General features: G+C 38.4%; 1 protein-coding gene across 2 annotated transcripts in view; it reads left to right on the top strand.

Annotated features, from left to right (window-relative positions):
* LOC134527279 (trichohyalin) overlaps window positions 1-16,116 on the top strand; it is a 418,715-nt gene that overhangs the window by 266,001 nt on the left and 136,598 nt on the right. The gene's annotated exons all lie outside the window — the stretch shown is intronic.

Here is a 16,116-nt window from a genome sequence, read left to right as displayed (position 1 = left end):
AATTAATTTATAAATTTATATAAGGGTAAAACAACATTCCAATAATATTACAATTCCTTTAGCATACGTGCGTCACCCGGCCGAGTTAAAAAAGTTAGAGTTAAAATAATACTTTAAATATTACAACCAACAGTGCCTGGGGCTATCGTCGTTCAAGTCCGGGTATTGTTTATCTGGGCTGCCCACTAGGAATTAAAAATCTAACTCTTGCTGGTTAAACTCCTTCTAGAATCTCAGAATTAAATAAATTGTCACCGCCAGCCCATTAAAGAAATACTGCATGTGTTATCACCGAGTTCGCCGCGCCGTTAACGTCAAAAAAGGTATCGTTAACACAGTTTTGGTTGTACAAAAAGGCTTCTCACTTAATCACAAGTCAGTTGGTACGATGAACATCAGGTGATTAAGTACTTACGTTGCGGTGTCTTGATTTGCGGCCGGTATCGAGGGCAAAAATTGCGACATCACAATTTTACTACCCGCGATGCCTGCCGCACTTATCGACCGCCCTTAAAGCCAATAGGCGCAATACCTCACATACAGGTGAGCGGACATTGACCTTGGCCGCTGCTTAAAGTTGACGTTCTGGTAGCACTAGTTGTAGCGGAATAGATCAGCGAAGCAGCGAACACTTGTAACACAGGCGTGTAAATTCTTCAGCGATGTAGGCTTCGTGGTAAACCTTCACCTTTTTAGCTCTTACCGTTCGAAAACCAGCCTCAAATTCAGGCTAAATCAAACCAAAACCAAAATCCCCGGCGACTCCACATTACGTTCCACCCACTAGTATCCTTGTCCCGCGGGAAAACGCACACACAATCTCCCAGCCCCGGGGCTGGTTTACGACTCTGTTTTTCTTCCGCTTCGATAAACTGTCCGCACGGCGCGGCGCTGTACGGCACCGCCAATGTGGCGTCATAGAAAGTAGTTCGTCACTTCAAAAGTTTATTTGAACAACCCCACTCGTAGGCTCGCCCACAAATATATTAGTCTCTCTGTCCACTTTGAAATATACATTAATTATTAAAGATCTTAACATAAAATAACCTTAATAATTAAAATACCCTAGGATAAATTAACTCTCACATATATTGGATTGTTCTGGAAAACTGAAGGCCTTCGGCAAACCCGAACCTGGCCATGACCAACAATAAATTCCCTAAATGTTTAAAATACATTTAAAATAATACAAACTTTAAAAGAACAAAAGAAATTTACTTATTAAAAAAAATTACCATAAATAACTTAAACGAACCTAACCATATGAGCAAACGGAAATACCTTAAACAAAAGTGACGCATGGCCACAATCACCCTTCACAAAAAAAAAATTAACTAAATACCCCCCAAAAAAATTATTACAGTGTTTAAATAAAACAAACTATTCCATAACCAAATCTGATTTTTGCGCTTACAAACCACATATTCCTCAATCGAGAGGCTACTCAGAACAACAGGTAAATACTCAAAAATACATAAGTATTACAAAAAAAACAAAGTCCAACTTACTCGGTAGGATTACAGAACTTCTTTATCTGGCTCAAATGAGCTTTCTTAACTCTAAATTTATTCTGCACATCTTCTAGCAATACAGTGACCGGTCCCAGAAATTGTTTAATCCTAAAAGGCGCGGAGTAAGCAGGTTGCAATTTACTCGAAACAAAATTTGCTTTATCACTAAGAACATACTGACGTCGACCCAGGTGTCTCCCCTGCTCTTAAAGTCCGTTATGCTGCGCCAACCCCTAATCCTCCCCTGCCCCGTGCAGTGAATGTGTATTGTGTGAAACATATTTTATATTCAAGGACGTGTCATTTTTATTGTTTGTATATATTATAATTATTTTTTCGTGAACTTTTGTTATTATAATTATATGTCTTTCTAAAGTTTAATGTTAACTGCTGTAACCGGGCGACGAAGCCGAGGCCAACACCCGGAATCTCTCCGAGCGCTGCACGTGTCGTTGCGGGGGGGGGGGGGGGAGGAGGTCGGGTGGAGAGGCAGACGTGCGGCAGGAGGGGGCAGTAGTCATCTGGCGGCCGAGGAAGGCAGTCGCACGGCGAGACGAGTGCGGCAGCGAGACGTGAGCCAGAACTGGTGAGACTGGATCAGGGCGATCGGGACTTTCACGTTCACGGGCGTTACGCTATCGGTCATCATTGTAACTGATTTAATTGTAAATAAGTATTTTCTTGGTTTTGTTGAGGCGGGACGTTTCGCGCATCGGCGGACACGTGCGTGCCGCAACGGGATGGACTCCACGTCGCTGGCGACGGCGTTCCAACTTAATTGGTTTTTCACTATCATAGAGAAGGGGCAGAACCAGGGGGTGCAGTCCGCACTTGGCGCCTGCCCAACCCCAAACACGTGCAGCCGAGCCTCACTCCGCGGAGGGACGGGTGTTGTGCCGCGGATTGCCCATGTACCTAGATTACGCGAAGGGCTCAATAAATACTTGTGGTCAAACTGTCGAAACATCATTGTAGCTCGGATAGTGTTAATTTCCCCCGCCACGAGGCCTGAACCCTCCCTGAGAATACTACGCAACCCACATCACGGGGGTGATATCCGGGGCTACGACAATACTATCGACACAAAACCTCCTCATCTACCAAAAAAGGGTTTGGCAACCTGTCTTTATCATACTGTTTCCGGATTTTATTCCTAGCTTTATCAAGATTTTGCGCAGCATCCAACCACCGCTTTTCAATTATCCTAGGACTGTTAACTGAAAGATTACTTAATTCTATCCCCCAACTATTCAATAAAGGTTGGCTTAAGTCCCTACCTACAAAGGTTTGGGCCGGGGTAAAACCAGTGGAGCTATGTTTCATCATATTAAATCCTAAATTTAAGTAATGTATAGAGTCATCCCATTTTCTCGGCTCGCTCTGATGGAAAATAGTCAAGGCGATCTTTATATTCTTATTCATGCGTTCTACCAAATTAGGTTGCGGGTAATAAGTTGATGTAGTAATATGTTTTATTTCCCATTCAAAGCACATATTACTAAAAATCTTACTAGTAAAGTAACTCGCATTATCAGACACAATTTCCTCTGCACCTCCAAACAGTACCTTTACTTTTTCAGTCAAAGCCTTGACTACTTGCATGCTCTTCATGTCTCTCAACGCCATAAAAACACAAAATTTACTAAAACCGTCAACTAAAACAAGTAAATAATTATTTCCTTTGATGGATCTGGGTAAAGGCCCAAACACGTCCAAAAACACTCTCTCCCAGGGTCGACTCAGTTCCTCCACCGCAAGTTTTCCCACCTTACTAAAGGTTGTTTTGTGAGTTGACACACCTCACACTCACGCACATGCTTTTCCACATCCCGTCGCATATTTGGCCAAAAGAAATTTTCTTTAATCTTATCGAGGGTCTTATCAACTCCACCATGCACACCTACCACTGAACCATGATAGTACCGTAACACCATATCTACTAGACCTTTGGGTAAATACAATTTTCTCCCCTCATCCCGCTTTACATATAAAATTCCTTTTACCATTTCAAAATTTTCATATCCTGGCTCATTTAAGCTGTCACATATTTTCACTATATCATCCTCTTTCCTCTGCCATTCCCTTATCCCCGTAAAACTCTCCGGAAAGCTACCCAATACATTGCATTGCTCCACCTCCTCTACTTCTTCACCCTCATCTTCAGATTCTTCTTCTTCTACCATTTCCCCTGGCTCATACATGCGGGATAGCGCATCGGCAATAACATTCTCACTACCCTTCACATGTCGAATTTTAAATCTAAAACGTGTCAGACGCATAATCCATCTGCCAATTTTCCCTAGCTGTCGTGGGTGGTCAAATAACCAAGTTAGAGCCTGATTATCAGTGCAAAGCTCAAATTCGTCGTGCTCAAGAAAATTTTCAAACTTCTCCACCGCATAAATGCAGGCCAGTGCCTCTTTCTCATACACACTGTATCTCTGTTCATTGTGATTCAGTGTGCGACTAGCAAAAGCCACTGGCTGCAAACCTTCCTCCCCTTCTTGCATCAGCACAGCCCCTAAAGCCACACTCGAGGCATCGACTTGCACAATGAATTTATTTTTAAAGTCTGGCAAAATTAACACAGGGGGCTGCGAAATGGCCCTTTTCAAGGTGTTCAAAGCCCGGTTTTCCTCTTCTCCCCATTTAAACTCAACTCCTTTTCTCTATAGCTTGTTTAAGGGGACACAGATTTTTGCATACTCCGGGATAAAACAGCTAAAATATCCAAGCATTCACAAAAATCTCATTACTTCTTTCACGTTTTTGGGGGTGAGTAGTTCACAATGGGAGCTATCCTCTGGGCATCCATCTGCATCTTCCCTTCGCCAATGATAAAACCCAAAAAATTGATTTGTTTACGAGCCCATACTACATTATCGGGGTTTACGGTGAACCCAGCTTCCCTTAATTTTTGCAATACTAAATGTAAATGATCTAGATGTTCCTCCAATGAATCGGAATAAACACAAATATCGTCCAAAAAACTTAACAAAAATTTATACTGGTAATCTTGCAAAATCTGCCCTAAAATGCGTTATAAACACTGCGCTCCAAAATTATCCCCAAATGGTACTCTAAGCCATTCATACTGGCCCCATGGGGTAACAAAACCTGTATAGGCTTGACTGCTGGACACCAAAGCGCATTGATGAAAAGCCGCATTAAGATCGAGGACCGTGAAATACTTTCCTCCTGCTAAATATTGAAACAATATCTCTATTTTCGGTATCGGGTAGGGATCAACTCGGATCTTAGAATTCAGCAAGCAGTAGTCCAAAACTAATATATTCTCCCCTGGCTTTTTCTTCTTTACTAGAAAAGCAGGTGAAGCATAGGCTGACTTAGATGGTGCAATAATCCCAGCATCCAATAATTCATTAATTATTTCTTTAAAAGCATGCATTTTCGGGGGGGCACACTGGTAGGGTACGTATCGCACGGGTTTATCATCCGTTAACTCAATCCTGTATGGTGTTTAATCACATTTCCCAACCTTAGTCGTGATAACATCACTGTAGTCATTTATAATTCCTAGAATTTTTTCAATCTGCTCTTTATTCAAAATTCCTTGGACACCCTCTATACCCCCGCAAATAACTCTCTGCTTTACCTTAGGTTTCTCTAACTTCACTTTCACCTTAGGTTCAAAGAGAAAATTCAAACTCCTCTCCCTACAATTTATCACTGCCTGAGTGTCTTCTAAAAATTCCATACCCAACAGTACCTCATTAATTATACCTGAAATCACCCAATACTTCCTGTCCCACGAAAACCTATTAATTTTAATATGCTAAATGGCTGTCAGCTTAGTAGTTTTCTGTTTTCTCTCCGCCAGCTGTATATGAATCTCTTACTCCGTTTTTAAATTTTTCTTCAAGCTCAGATTTTTTTTGTACCAGTTTACTTAAAAAATCCTCACTCACAAAACTCTTGGTCGCCCCAGTACCCACCAAAGCTTTCACAGTTTGATCATATAACTCTACATCCACACCCAAATTATGAGAGTCCCGCATTACTGCCAAAGAATGTTTATTTTCAAAACGCCTATCCCGCAACTTCCTTTTTTTGTAACAGTTCCGGCCGTGATGCCCCACTAGCCCACAAAATCCACACCTGGCATTTTTTCTGGTATATGTTTTACAATACCTACGTATATGACCCTTTTTCCCGCACTCAAAACATACTTTATCCATTGTGGTCCGGTTAGAATCACATTTAACTTCCTGAACATCCAACACCTGCAACTGATGCTTTTCCTGACCCAAAACCGTTTTATTTTCGTAATTTACCGTGCCACCGGCTTGCCATTTACTGTGAGACTCCATGACCCTGGTATCAAAACCCTCTTTTATTTTTTTCCCCCTTTTTTTGGAATGGGGCACTCTCCCCTAACCTCCAACTCTTTAAATCTGTCCGCGAACTCCTTTCGGGCACACCAAACGTTTTCCACTTCCGCAGCCCAACTCAGTAAATCCCGCAAACTAGTTGGTCTCCTTACAAAGGAACACTCCCTCCTAAGTTCAGGATGCATATTATCTAAAATTGTTTCGATTAATTTATTTTCCCCTATATACAGCCCAAATACTTTTTTCATCATTGCAATAACTATCCACAAAATTCTCGGTCGATTCATCTGTCCCCTGAAAACGGTACACATGTTGTTTAACTAGACTCTCTTTTTCCCTGCGAGTGCACAAAGTTTCCCACAAAAATTGTTTTGCTGAATCCCAATCTCTATTCTCTTCAAAACACCACATCATAACAGTACGAGCTACTCCCGCGCCTTTTCCCGCTAAACATCTCAACAATATTTTGACATTTTGAAAAATTCATAATTCCTTAATACAATCTACTTCGGCACAAAATTTTATTAATTCCTCAACTTTACCATTTAGTAGTGGGGGAATATTTTCGACATATTGCCGCAAACAACTGTTCTCAATCCCACATACCAAACCCTTTGATGAAAAATTTTCAACGTGTTCTTTTTTTACATCTTTAACCTCGCCGATATCACTTAAATAACTGTACAATTGGAGCTGCAAAAAATCTAGGTCTTCGCCCTCAGGCGCTACTATGCCTACAGCCTCCAGCTCCCTCACTACTCGATCCCTAGGTACTTCAAACACCAAATTAAAATCCATGCCTGAAATAATAAATTTAAAAATGCTTAAAATTAAAATTAGTGTTATCACAAAATGGCTAGCCGTAGCAGAGTGGCGCACTTTGTGAGTTGTGGCATGCTGTGTTTCTGCACCCAAGCCCAACCACAGTCCCCCACATCCACCAGGAACAGTCAGGCCCCTCGGAGACGGAAACCGCATAACTGTTTAAATAAACTTTCTCCAAAACCGGGGTCTCCTCGAGGCACATCTAACCGATCCTAAAATCTTTAAGATGTGGAGCCAAATAATATAGTAAAAATTAATAAAAACAATAACGGAAAAATCCAGCATTTATAAACAAAAGGTGACTAATAATCAAAACTATTTCGGCATATTGGTACATATTTTTACTAGTATAGAAAACAAGCATGATGTAAGTACACTAGTTCCATTAATATGGTAAATTAATTTATAAATTTATATAACGGTAAAACAACATTTCAATAATATTACAATTCCTTTAGCATACGTGCGTCACCCGGCCGAGTTAAACAAAGTTAGAGTTAAAATAATACTTTAAATATTACAACCAACAGTGCCTGGGGCTATCGTCGTTCAAGTCCGTGTATTTTTTATCTGGGCTGCCCACTAGGAATTAAAAATCTAACTCTTGCTGGTTAAACTCCTTCTAGAATCTCAGAATTAAATAAATTGTCACCGCCAGCCCATTAAAGAAATACTGCATGTGTTATCACCGAGTTCGCCGCGCCGTTAACGTCAAAAAAGGTATCGTTAACACAGTTTTGGTTGTACAAAAAGGCTTCTCACTTAATCACAAGTCAGTTGGTACGATGAACATCAGGTGATTAAGTACTTACGTTGCGGTGTCTTGATTTGCGGCCGGTATCGAGGGCAAAAATTGCGACATCACAATTTTACTACCCGCGATGCCTGCCGCACTTATCGACCGCCCTTAAAGCCAATAGGCGCAATACCTCACATACAGGTGAGCGGACATTGACCTTGCCGCTGCTTAAAGTTGACGTTCTGGTTGCACTAGTTGTAGCGGAATAAATCAGCGAAGCAGCGAACACTTGTAACACAGGCGTGTAAATTCTTCAGCGATGTAGGCTTCTTGGTAATACTTCACCAGTTTAGCGCTTACCGTTCGTAAACCAGCCTCACATTCAGGCTAAATCAAACCAAAACCAAAATCCCCGGCGACTCCACATTACGTTCCACCCACTAGTATCCTTGTCCCGCGGGAAAACGCACACACAATCTCCCAGCCCCAGGGCCGGTTTATGACTTCTTTTTTCTTCCGCGTCGATAAACTTTCCGCCCGGCGCGGCGCTGTACGGCACCGCCTATGTGGCGTCATAGAAAGTAGTTCGTCACTTCAAAAGTTTATTTGAACAACCCCACTCGTAGGCTCGCCCACAAACATATTCAGGGTGGCCAGCCAACCGGGAAATCGGGAAATACGGGAAATAGCCAGGATTTCTTAAAACAACCAGGAATACCTGGAATCAGCCAGGAATTTTTATTAGAACCGAGAATTTTTTTTATGAAGTAACGATCGCAATAACATACGGCTGTTAAATGACCACGTTCACCACCCGTCGAAGCACGACAGTATGCTCGTGTGCTATATTTTGTGAAAGTTAATTTGTTCATATTGCATTTAAAAACTTTTGTAGTACGTAAGAAACCGTTAACAATTCAGACTTCCATACTTATTATGTTTCTGTATTCAAAAGCAACAGCATTTTGGCTGAAAATGTTGTTGTAGGGTGGTAGTAATTTCTCGCACGGCATGTTGGTAGCACTAGTTTTGTATGTATATTTGTTTTTATTTGCGCTCGTGTTGTTGCGTCACGGTATCACGGATACTTTTCTCGAGTTTTTTTAAAAGTTTAGTTGTGCGGGACGTTGTTTTGAATTTTTTAATCTAACATGTAATTGGCGCAGACTATCAAAATGTCAACGAGTTCGGTCACCATATACAATAACAAATATACGGAAGAGTTTGAATGGGTGGAGAAAGATCCAAAGTGCAGGACAAACGCTACTTGCAATTTGTGTAATGTTAAAATCAATATCGGTAGCATGGATGGGAAGAACAGCATTAGCCAGCCACGCAAGAGGGGCAAAACACGTGCGTTTGGTGTCAAGTAATTTTTGTGACGTGAGATTATAAATTTTTTTGTTGGTGGTAGGTTTTGTTTTAAGCAAGTTCATTGATTTAATTTTTAAGCCTATAGTTAAGTTGTCTATTGTTTAACGCCAATAAAACATCATATTGTGTGTGCTTTGTGTAACAAAAATACAAATTGTATGCAAATATTGATAAAAACCACCCTTGAGAAAACCTGGAAAAAACCAGGAATTTTATTATCCCAGAAGAGTGGCCACCCTGATATTAGTCTCTCTGCCCACTTTGAAATATACATTACTTATTATTAATCTTAACATAAAATAACCTGAATAATTAAAATACCCTAGGATAAATTACCTCTCACATATATTGGATTGTTCTGGAAAACTGAAGGCCTTCGGCAAACCTGAACCTGGCCATGACCAACAATAAATTCCCTAAACGTTTAAAATAAATTTAAAATAATACAAACTTTAAAAGAACAAAAGAATTAAACTTAATTAACAAAAATTACCATAAATAACTTAAACGAACCTAACCATAAAAGCAAACGGAAATGACTTAATTAAAAACGGCACATGGCCACAGCATCTACCGTGCATAAAATGAAAGGCTGCACTGTAGATTATGCAGTTGTTTATTTGTGATCGCGTCTTTTTGCTGCCGCACAAGCTTATGTAGCTCTTAGTCGCGTAAAGCCAAAGTATGGTCTTTAACTTCTTTGCTCTTAGATAACAAGAAAATTTCTATGTAGTGTTAAAGCTTTAGTTGAAAAGACTAGATTACGAGTACATTAATGACTAATTTTAAGTTCATTGGGACAGATAAATACTTTAATCACTCATATTTAGTATTTTTTATTTGTTTCAATTACTCAAATTCAATATTTTTAATTTTATTTTGAGACTAAAAAGAATAAAAACGTATATTTAAAATATCGGTTTTATAATTGAATGAATAAAAAATTAAAAAAATTAAATTTAAGATTTTTGTCCAATAGACAATTAATTCACTACAACTCTGTACAACTAAAAGCATGGGTGCTCACTTTCATTTTCGTAATGACTATATCCTAAAATTAGTGATAGAAATTTTAAGACAAGTGCTATCAAGCACCCCCTGGGTGAAGATCAGGAAGGGGGGGGGGGGGGGCAGTGTGTCCAGGGCCCCTGGAATTAAGAAGCCCCTCACTAAGTGGGGCCTGCCTGCACTTGCAAAAGCGCGCCTGTGAAATGTGTTTGATTTCAAAAATATGTCTTACGGAAAAGATTCTGTATATTTTTAAGTTTTCTTCTTATTGCATTAATTTAGACTAAATTATGGGCTGTGTACAGCAAACAGGCACCGCATCCAGATTTGACGTGCCGGTTCAACCCACGTACAACATTCCTCCCCCCCCCCCCCTCTCTCTGTAAATTTCCGCGGGATCCACTTGCGAATCCTACAGATTTGCGCCCCTCAGCACCATAATACTAATTGTAAATTCATTATTGTTATTAAGTCCATATTAATTAAGTCCATATATTCGTTTTCGTGTCTATATCCAAAAATTTTCATATTGACCATATTTAAAATTAGTGATAGAAAATCTATTACAAATCATATTCTTATTACTGATAGAAAATTTAAGACAACTTATATCAAGCACTCCACGTTTTTAGTTATACAGAGTTGTGGTGCAATATTTGGCTGTTTGACAAAAAACTATAATTTAAATTAAAATTTTTTTCATTCGACGATAAAAGCGGGGTTTTTAGTTACTTTTTTTAAACTTTAAGTTTATTTTAAGTTAAGTGTATAGTTAACATTTTATCTAACTTTTAAATGGTGGTGTTAATTATATTTAATTTTTGGGGTAGCTTAGACACTTAAAGCATTTATTCTTAATTTGGTATCTATGTGCGCATACATAAAACTCTAGAATGCGCGAGCGCGCGCAACAGTGTGTGCGGGCGGACACCGGACAAGCCAGCCGAGGCAGGTCGCGGGTTCCGAAGCTGTAGCGGCGCGATGCCGTGAATGGAACTTCAGAAGAATTAGCGGCAGTGTCTACGAGGATGTGTGTTACGCCGGTAGCGAACGGGATGACAGAATGATAAGCTTAGTGAAGTGAAAAAATGTGGTTTTCATTGCTTATTACAACAAGAATTTCGGCATTAAAGTTTAATTATTATTGCTGTTTAAAAATCTGATTACTAGTATAATTTCAAGTATTTATTCTTTTATTATTAAAAAAAATAATTAATTTTTATTCGTAATAGTATGCAATCATTTCATCAATGTTTTTTTATGACGTCACGTTAAACTATCGTCCGTAAACCGACTTTACAGACAACCAATTTTTTTTAATGAACTTTTTGTAAGAATTTTTCTTGTTACAAATATATAGCTTTTTTAGCTTGCCAAAATTACGTCGTATCTACGAACCATTTTAAAAATAAATCGTAGTGAATATTTTTAAAGTACTTTTAAGTGTCTTAATTATTTTTACATATTCAAGTTATGGTAATTTTGTTATAATTGCCTGAATATTCCAGTTTGTCTATTTGTAGAAAGCTAAATAAATAATTTTATTATTATTATTTTTTTGCGCGCACGCGCGAATTAAATTTTAGTTGGTAATTATTTGGGTAAATACAGTGAAAAGTAATTTTCACTTGTTGCCATTGGATGGTTTTCGCATCATTTGGTAATATCTTCTTTTTGACGTGACAACGTCTAATAATCGAAGAACGCCGGCTGCACGCACGAAAAAGTGTCCCGTAACGCACATTGTCCCACTACGGATGTGTCCTGTTATGCTCATTGTACGCATGCGTGGCATCTCTCTTCTACTCGGTTGGAACAACCATTGATTTGACTTTTCAATCATATTTTCGTCGTTTGAATTATTAATATTAGGTAATTTAACGATCGTCCACCGATTTTCAGCACAATCGGTACGGTTGTTTAAAAGTAATGTTGAATTTTCAAATACGTTTTTATCGAACAATGGTGTTTTACAGTTACACATAATAATTCAATTTACACCCGGGATCTTTTGCAAAATGTTTTAAAAAAATATTGTAACAAATTATAAATAAGTTTGGTGTATTTGGGATTCGTATTTGTTATAAAATCGTGTTATAAAAACGAAATAATATTATTCCCCTACCGTGAACAAATTTTTTATAAATATATATATAACATCTGAAACTGTTATTTCAAATATGGTCTCGTGGCTATGTGGTTAGCATCGCTGACTACTAATCGAAAGGTTGACAGATCGAAACCCCGTCGTCGCTATATTTTCATGTTTGTACTTGTAAAAATAAATGCGGCACACGCGACACTACAAAAGTAATAAAGATATTTGTATTAATGAGTGCAAATAAAATAAATTTATCTATTAAATTGTAGATTTCATTTCACTCCTTCTTTGTATCCATACAAAATAGTGATAATTCAATAAAAATGATTAAATTTTATTCATAAAAGTATGCAGAGGTAGATTTTATCATACAAAAGATAGAAAAAATCAAAAAAATCACTTCCTCAAAGAATAACATATTTTTAACGAACAATGGTGTTTTACAGTTACACATAATAATTATTCAAATTACACCCGGGATATTTGCACAATGTTTTAAAAAATATTGTAAAACATTATAAATAAGTTTGGTGTATTTGGGATGCGTATTTGTTATTAAATCGTGTTACAAAAACGAAATAATATTATTCCCCTACCGTGCTGCTATCTACGGTGACGGACGCGAACCGAGTGAAACTGATATCTATCCGCTATCGCGGGAACCAGGCACGGCGAGTGCAGTAATAATAGGTTATGTTACAATTGACTAAAGAATTATGGTGATTCATATAATTGATGATATATATTTGATTACAGTTTATTTATATGAAAACTTGTTCATAATTATATTTAAACTTTATAGCTAAACACCAGTTTTTAAAATGAATTATAAGTCATCTAGACGTGAACTGTTTCGTCGACTGTTTATAAATTGAAGTGAAAAGTTAATGTGGTTTTTATTGATTATTACAACAACAATTTCGGCAATAAAGGTTAATTATTCTTGCATTTTAAAAATCTGATTACTAGTTTAATTTTAAGTATTTATTATTTTATTATTAAAATAAAAATGATTCAATTTTATTCATAAAAGTATGAAATCATTTCATCATTGTTTTGTTATGACGTTGTCACGTTAAACTATCGTCCGTAAACCGACTTTACAGACAATCAATTCTTAATATTGAATGTTTAGCAACCGTTTTAGTGAGTTTAAATTTTTTTGCAACTATAACTCATTCTTAATGTTGGTCGCTGCTAGATACAGCACTGACTCCCACTTGAATAAATTTGTCAAAGAATGGATCATTCCAACCTCTGGCAGCATGTCTGCTAGCCCGGCATTTTGGGTTGAAAAGAAAAATCAACCAGGAAAATTTTGCTTTGTAGTTCACTCCAGGGGGGTTGGAAAACGTTTCCATGGACACGTTTCCCGTCAGTCCGGCAGAAATGGTTTTTGAGCATTTGGGTCAAATAAATATTTTACCGTATAAGATCTGAACCATGCCTATCAGTAATGCTGGTTGCATGACAAAAACAAAACACGTGCTAGACTTTGTCACCCCGGGGGCTTTGTATGAATGGTAAAGGATCCCGTTTGCAGTAAGTTTTATTGCGCAAGCGTTAAATCGAGTGCTAAGTAAAATACTTGAACCCTATTGGGGAAAATACATCACTAATTACATGGGTGATGTAATAATTCATAGTAAAAATTTAGAGGATGACGTGCGCCACATGAGTAGTGTGTTAGAGGCTTTCCGGGTTGTAGGGATAACATTAATCCAGGAAAGGTGAGCTAGGAACAAACGCGAATTAAGGTATTAGGTTTTATAGTGCAGGAAGGCGAATTGCTGCTGGAGCTGAAGAAAATGGTGCCAATCGTGTCGTTTGCTACACCAAAGTATGTTAAGGGCATTTGTAGATTCATGGGATTGGTGAGCTATTACGCCCGATTCTTACCGAATTTGTCAGCCTAAAAAAGGTTGTGTTTAAGTGGGGGTAAAAACAACAAACATCGTTTGATTCAGTTAAAAATGCCCTTACCACTGTTCTTATTCGTCAGCAAGTAGACTAAATTTATAGATTGGTTTTAAATGTGGTTGATGGTGAGTTGGCCCTAGGGGCTGTGCGAAATCAAAAGGTTGAGGGTAATTTACATCCGATACCCTATGGAAGTAGATTGTTGAGAGGAGCTGAATTGCACATATGACAAAGAGGCTCTCGCTTGCGAGAAATTCGCGGATTATCTAAAAGTAGCTGAATCCAAATTAAAAACCGACTACCAAGCCCTTATGTGGCTCTGGAAGTCAAAGAAGCAGGTGGGAATCATTGGGAGATGGGTGTAACAATTCATTAAGTTCAGGTTTGTAATAGCACATGTAAAAGGGACAGACAACAGTGTATCTGATGCTCTTTCGATAATGTTTGACTCCCAACGAATTTTTAGTGAATCGACCAGACAATTAAGAAGAAGGCAGAAGTGAAGAAGGTTTGAATTTTTTACGGCATATTCCAGAAGCATATGTTAAAATGCGATTCTTGCAGAGTATAGACACGGACTGTTATTGGATGAAAAATGAAATAAATGTAAAAAATAAAGGAAATATTTCTTACACGGAGGTTTAGTAGGAAAGAAAAAATTGGAAAGGAAAATTTGTGACATATCTACGTTTTAGAAAGGCTTCATAGAATTATATTTGAATATTATCATTGGTCGTATTTGTGGCCGTTTTGGTCAAGAACGTACTATGAGTACTATAAAAGGAAATTTTTGGGCTGTTATGAAATCCGAAGTTAGAAAGTTAAACACTGTATCATTTGTCAAAAAATAAAACTTCTTAGTCCCATGATTTGTACGGGAACGAATATATATAAACTGTTTCGGACCATTGCTCAGGTCTAAGAACAAGAACACCAGTTTGTTGGTTCTTGTGATGCCTTTTCGATTTATGTTCTAGCATTTGCTATTCACAGTGTCGAAAATTCTTACTGAGAGAATAATCACATTCTTTGAGTCTCATGTTCAAATCGTCACAGGTAATGCCAACATTTTTGTGAACCAAGAAATGAAAAATGTAGCTTTCAGTCGAGGAATTCGTCTTCTACAGTACAGTCTAATCCGTATAGGGCAGCTAGAAATATGATAGAAAGGAATAACCGCATTATTAAAGCAATGTTAAGGACTTACCATCATAACTGCCAGCAGGACTGGGACTGTAGTTTGCAGTTCCTGCTCCTTAAAAAAAACATTTTATGAGTTCTGCTACCGGCCACACAAGGCACAAATTTTTTCTCGGTAATTATTATTGCACCACTTAGCCGATGTATGGTATCGGAATATAGAGAATAGTTTAGATGAGACTGGAGTGTGAGCTCGTGGTTTTTGTATTTAAACCAGTGAACATTTGAAGACGTACTATGACAAAATGAAAAGACGTCATGACAGTAAAAGGACAGTAAACGTGATCCAGTGTCCTATCAAGTCGAGGATAAAGTGTTGATAAAGATTCACTACCTAAGCAAAGCAGCTGATAAATGTAGCGGGAATTCAAGGGACCATATCATATAGTCAAGTTTTTGGTGCCAATGCCATTGATAGTCAAGGACGAACAAAGATATGTTTAAGTCGAGCCTCACTTAACACCACAAAATGGTTTCAGTGACTTATATAATATTTTCATAACATAAACATACAATGTCTAGTTAGCGATAACGTCTCCTATTGTATCATTCTACCCAATAAATTACATGCATAAATTATGTGTTTCGATTTGTCTTTTGAATGCGTGGGTTTCCTCATGGTCTGGCCAACCTGACGAGAAGCTTGTTTTGAAAGACACGTCGTTCACTTGAGGAGAGGGGTGTGTTACCAGGCTTCCATTTCCGGGAGTGTAACAAAGCAGAAATGTGTGTGTTTCAAATACCGCGCTCGTTTTATCCCTGAAGTATCTGCCATCTGACAGTACACCGCTCATCCCTGTGAGTTATACTGTCTGCAGTGCTTCGACTACCTTAGATTTGAAAGTGCTAACTAATTAACCACCATGTGGAGCAGAATTACTTAGCTAGAGACGAGTTTCTATTCGTTTCGCCTGGAAGCCGAGAACCGTTGGCACACGGACTATTTAAACCCCCGGCCAGCTCTAAGCAGTATAGCAGAAGGCCTTGTCAACATATGAGAGCAAGACCGGCACACTATCGCAGCCATTGCCGCACCTGCCTGCTCGCATATGACTTTTCGCTGATCGAACGCCCTATGCTTCGGAG

This window comes from Bacillus rossius, chromosome 1, assembly GCF_032445375.1.
Source record: "Bacillus rossius redtenbacheri isolate Brsri chromosome 1, Brsri_v3, whole genome shotgun sequence".
NCBI classification, from domain to species: Eukaryota; Metazoa; Arthropoda; class Insecta; order Phasmatodea; family Bacillidae; genus Bacillus; species Bacillus rossius.
Note: the sequence above shows the minus strand (reverse complement) of the source record. Positions and strands in the feature narration are given on the sequence as shown.